This window comes from Tupaia chinensis, unplaced genomic scaffold (assembly GCF_000334495.1).
Source record: "Tupaia chinensis unplaced genomic scaffold, TupChi_1.0 Scaffold000217_1, whole genome shotgun sequence".
Taxonomy (NCBI): Eukaryota; Metazoa; Chordata; class Mammalia; order Scandentia; family Tupaiidae; genus Tupaia; species Tupaia belangeri.
In genome coordinates, this window is record NW_006159692.1 from 1175683 (window position 1) to 1181722 (window position 6040).

The window sequence follows — 6040 nt, forward strand, 5'->3', positions numbered from 1 at the left end:
GACAACATGGCTTGTATTAATAGCGGTCTTTGCAGTACATTTCAGAGTTTTAGATTTTTCATTGTATTTTTAAATTGTTCATTCATGTAAAATGCAATTACGATAAGAAATTCTGAGTCCAGGTCATGTCTAAGGCAGGTCCTCATTTCCTGCGACCTCTCTGTGGTAGGAGAAGGTGAGTGCTCTGCACAGGTGAGAAGCATGTCCGCGTCGGTAGGGCCATCCTGTGTTCTCAGAGTCATCCACAGGTCTGCAGGAAATCGCAGTATGACTCTGGCCACTCACAGTGGCCGGCACAATAGGCTTCTACTCAGGCATCAACTGCCAGAGGGCCAGGGGTAGCAGACAGTTAATTAATTTGATTTAGGGGCCAGCAGATGGCATAGAAGTTTGGTCACTGGACTCTCACATGGCCAATTGTGGTTCAAGTCCCAGACCCGGTGACTTGAAGATCACGAAGGGTATGTATGTGTGCATGTCCAAGATCTTGAGAGGAGAAGGGATTGCTGCGTGACCATTCCCCCAAGGGGTGATTTCTCGTTTTCCCTCTCACTGTCTCTGTCTGTCTCTCTCCAGCGAGTACATGTACCGTAAGGCAAAAAAAAATAATAATAATAAAAAATTGATTTGAAAGAAGTAACAAAGAAGAAACTAAGTTTTCTTTTTTTTTCTTTTTGAGATTTTTTTTGCTATAGGGCACGTAAGCTTGCCAGAAAGAAACAGAAAGCAAGAAATCATCCCCCGGGGAAATGGCCACACCTCAATCACTTCTCTTCCATTCTCCTCTCAGGATCTTGGGCACATACGCACATGCCCCTGGTGTGATTTTAAGCCACAGGGTCCGGGACGCGAACCACGGTTGACTACATGGGAGTCCAGCATAATAGCCATCTTCTGGTCCCAGAGGAGAAACTTTTTAAAAGAAGAGTAAAGATAGACTCCAGTAAAAGTATAAAACTTACTACTGTGAAAGTCAACAGGGAGGAAAAATAAGGCATGGGAAGTAACTGATACTTCTTAGCTAAAAAAGGGTAAATAAAGAATTATTAGGAAAGAGTACTTGAGATAAGAATCTCTCTTTATAAACTATAACACTGAGAGAATAGGAATAAAAATAAATTCAAAACTAAATAGGGTGACATAAATACAATGTTACAGTATTGCTAAGGCTTGGAATGACATTTGTAACTAGTCCCTAGGTAATTAAAGCATTTAGCAGAATCAAAAGATACAGATTAAATAGAAAGAATGGAGATTTATGTATTCTGTTAGCAAGTAGAACTGGTTAGACAAAGCTGAGAATGGAAACATTGTGGAGAAAATTTAGCTACAACTCTAAAGAAGGGAAGAATCAGATTGTACTATTCAGTGCTCTGAGAATATGTAAAAACTCTTCAGTTCACTGAGGATGTTCTCCAGGGACCGCCTGAATCTGAACAGAGATTGCTCCCAGATACCTCGGGAAATCTCCACCTGTCCGTCCGTTTCTTGATTTAGTCTTCTGGTCACTTTTTACTCTCACATCTCGTCTTTTAGGGTCTTACCTTACTCCCGTCAAGCTTTCTTCTCTTTTCTGTCTTTTTTTTTTTTGGAGAGGTTTTTGCTATAGGGAGTATGCGCTCGCCAGAAAGACGGAGAGAGACAGAGAGATAGAAAGCGAGAAATCACCCCCAGTGGGGATGGCCACGCCGCAGTCCCTTCTCCTCCTTTCTCCTCTTGGGATCTTGGGCATGCACATACACGCGCCCCGCGTGAGTTTAAGCCACCGGGTCTGGGACTCAAACCGTAGTCAGCTACATGGGAGTCCATCAACATAGCCATTACACTAACTGCTGGTCCCTCTTTTCTGTCTAACTTTTAAGTCTCCTCTCTAAAGCTCCATTTTTTTTTTTTCTGATAGGTCAAACTAATTCAATCTAAGCTTATTTCTTCCCCGTCTTACGTGCCAAGCGCAGCGTTTTCTGGCTTTGTCTCCCTTCTGGTTTTATACCTGAGTCGCCTGAAGAACTCATCTTTGCATGTGCAGATGCCCCTCGACTTAATGATGGAGTTGTGTTGCAATGAACCCATCACAAATTGAAAATATTGTAAAAAATGCACTTAATACACTTAACCTCTCCAATATTGTAGCTTAGCCTAGCCTATCTTATTTTATTTATTTATTTTTTTAGAGGTTTTTGCTAGAGGGTGCATGTGCTCACCAGAAAGACAAGAGACAGAGAGACAGGAAGCAAGAAATCAATCACCTCCTGGGGAGATGGCCACGCCACAATCCCTTCTTCTCCATTCTCCTCTCAGGATCCTGGGCACGCGCGCACACGCACTCGGAGTGATTTTAAGCCACCGGGTCCGGGATGCGAACTGCAGTTGACTACGTGGGCGTCCAGGGACATAGCCATTATGCCAAGTGCTGGTCCCAGCCTAGCCTATCTTAAATGGACTCCGAGCATTTATGTTAGTCTACAGTCAATTAAAATCACCTAGTGCAAAGCCTATTTTCACAGTGAAGTGTTAAATAGCTCATTGATTTCTTGAATGTTATGCTGAAAATGAAATCAGAGCGGTCGCACAGATCCTCGAAGTGCTCTTTCCCCTGAATGTGTGTTCCTTTCATGCCATCATCAAGTTGAAACCTCCTAACTTGGACATCCGCTGTAAACCAGGAACCTTTGGAACTGGTGTCCACTTTTGCGTTCAATGGTTTCTGTAAGGGAAGGAGAGGTATTCCCTGTGCTCGGCCCGGAGGAGTTAATGTTCCTGTCCACTTGTCCGTGTTGGCATCGGACTATCCAAATTCTGCTCCACTTTGCATTCATGGAAAACTTACAGCGGGCAGCTCCATGCTTGTTTCTGTTTAATCATTTTATTTTATTTATTTTTATTAGAGAGGTTTTTTGCTATAAGGTTTTTTGCTATATATACGCTCTCTGGAAGGACAGGGCATCGGACTATCCAAATTCTGCTCCACTTTGCATTCATGGAAAACTTACAGCGGGCAGCTCCATGCTTGTTTCTGTTTAATCATTTTATTTTATTTATTTTTATTAGAGAGGTTTTTTGCTATAAGGTGTGTACGCTCTCTGGAAAGACAGAGAGAAAGTGAGAAATCACCCCCCCCCCAGGGGCATGACTATGCCACAATCCCTTCTCTTCTATTCTCCTCTCAGGAGTCTGGGCATGCACACACCCACCCACCCAATATGTTTCAAGCCTCTGGGTTCAGGACTTGAACTGTGACAGGCCAGGTGGGAGTCCAGCACCTTAGCCTCTATGCCACCTATGGCCTTGTTTCCATTTTATAGCAACTTGTAGCCCTGGTAAGTTCAGGTCTCAGATTTCAGACATGGAGCTTGGTTTACCCTGTGCATGAGGCCTGGAGTCCATGGCCACCTATAGCCAAGGGCAGACTAACCCTGCAAGGCCTGCTCTATAGACATGCCTTCTCCTGAATGGAGCTCTCAGTTTCTTACCACGTAAGGACACCTTGATATTCTGATGTACTCTACCAAAGTAAGAGATTATATAATGTATTCAAGTAAAAATAACTGTTCAGGAAAGGGAGAGTTGCAAAAAGAGTGATAACCTCTGCAAAGAATTTGAAGATACAGTAATAGACCAAGAGACAGTAAAATAAGGTGTCTGGTGAAAAAAAAATCATGGATATTGAATCATATCTAGGATAAAAAGGACTCAGTTGAGAGTCCTTTTAGCATCTTATATTTCCAGAGAGAATAGAACCAGAGGCTCCAAGTATGCAACACCAATGATGGCTCATTTCACGAATTAGAAAATAACCCATTTGAGGGCCCGTCGGTGGCATGTTGGTTAAGGCAGCTAGCTAGCTCTGTGTGGTCTGAGTCCTGGACCCAATGGCTTGAAAAACGCACCAGGCACATGTGTGTGCATGTCCAACATCCCTAGAGGAGACTGGAGGAGATGGGATTGTGGGATAGCCATGCCCCCTCAGGGGTGAGTTTTCACTTTCTCTGTCTTTATCTTTCTCCAGTAGGCACACATGCCCTATGGCAAAAACCTAAAAATAAGTAAATAAAATAAGAAAAAACCATTTTTACTGAAAAGATGTGTCTATCGCCCAATGCAGGAGGCATTCTTGGCACTTTCATGTCTTTGAAAAGGGAGGCAAAGCTTCAGGACTCAGGTTAAGTTGAAAAGGTGGCTTTTGAAGGACAATAGTTTTCTTATGGCCAAGTACTTAACCTAGGTAACCAGGCTTCCCAGAAGACCTTGTCAAAGAGCTGACCGCGTGGAGACAGCAAACCAGTGATCTGACCTTGCCTGACCGACTGGCTCCCCAAGGTTTTATGTCTGAAAGAAAAGCAAACAGAAACATGGTCATATGGGAGAATAGACTGCCCAGGAAGTAGAGTCATTGCTAGGCAACCAGGGGGGCCGGAAGTGTGTGTGAGTGTGTGTGTGTGTGTGTGTGTGTGTGTGCCTGAGCTTGACCAAAGGTGGTCTTTGCAGGCTCCTCCTTTGGAAGATCTCATTCACACCAGACGCTGCAGCTGCCTCTTTGGAAAGTGTCTCAGTTCCAGATTCCCAGCCTCTTCACACACACATCATCCTTCCTTTCTTTTCAGCTTGGTGTTTATGTAGAAAAATAAACCCAGTTAAGCCGGAGCTTCCTTGGGTTTGTAAAGCGAGTCTGTACACAGGATCTTGAGTTTAGCATGTGTTTGTTGTGGGTTACATTGTGTCACTTCAAAACTCTTCTGCTGAAGTCCTAACCCTCAGTACCTCAGAATGAAACTGTGTTTGAACAGAGTCTTTAAAGAGGTAATTAAATTAAAATGAGGCCACTAGAATGAGCCCTAATCCAATAGAACTGAATTCCTTAGGAGAGGCTGGAAAACACACAGGGATGACGTGAAGACAAAGGAGAAGACGGCCATCCACGAGCTGAGGAGAAAGGCCTCAGAAGATACCAATCCTGCCAACTCTCTGATCATTGACTTCCAGCCTCCAGAACTGTGAGAAAATACATTTCTGCCATTCGCTCCTCTCTCTGCTATTCTGTAATGGCAGCCTTAGCAAACAGGTAAAGCACTCAGTAAATATTGACTGAAGTCGTTCCTTTTTTTCCCAGGCTGGATTGGAATGGCTGTCTTGGTTGTGTGGGGCAGAAATCATTCTCTTCTCCCAGACCTCGTCGACTGTAGACGAGTAATGCAGATTGCTTGTGGATTGTTTTCAGCTACTAAAATTGTTCCTGGTTTCTTTTTAGTATAATTTGCTTGTGGAAAATGGACATTTTACTCGAAGCCACATCCTAGAGTTAGTTCAATATTTTTTTTCTTTGTTCCCAGCTTATTTCCTGATGCACCCACATCAATTGTGCCGGCAACTGAGTGATTAAAACGGCTGGACCTTAGGTTGGGGTTTCTGTTGTGAAACCAGCTAAGTGGTCTCAGATGAGGAAAGCAGACGTTCTCTTCTGACATATCTTGCAGAATTATCTGGCGAGAGAATGTCTTCTGTGGAGAGGATGCTTGAGAAATGTCATGGATTTGGCAATGATTAAGGAAGAAAGTCAAACTTAGAGCTGCTTATTCTTTGGTTTGCTATTTTGTTATGAAGATAAGAATTATGCAAAGGAACTTGTTTGCTTAAGAAACTGGTTTCTTCTCTGTTTCTTTAAGACACTTGTTTCCTTTTCTAGTATCTTGACTCTTCACAAGGGAAGAATGTATTTTCTTTGTCGACAGCTAGCCAAAACCTTTTTTAGTGACTTTTAGAGATTCATTGTACTGATGTCCAGGAAGACTTAAAAAAAAATCAAAAAGTACGTTTTTTGTATGGGCTGCTATAGCAAAATACTACAAATGAATGTTGGTATTTTTTTTTTTTTTAAAGAATTATTTATTTAATTTTCAATTATTTAGTTTTTTAATTTGACCAGAGAGACACAGAGAGAAAGAGAGGGAAAGTGAGAAAGCAAGCCACCAGGTCCGGGACTCGAACCGTAGTCAGCCATGTGTGAGTGTCCATCGCCTTAACCACCGCACCACATGCTGGTGAC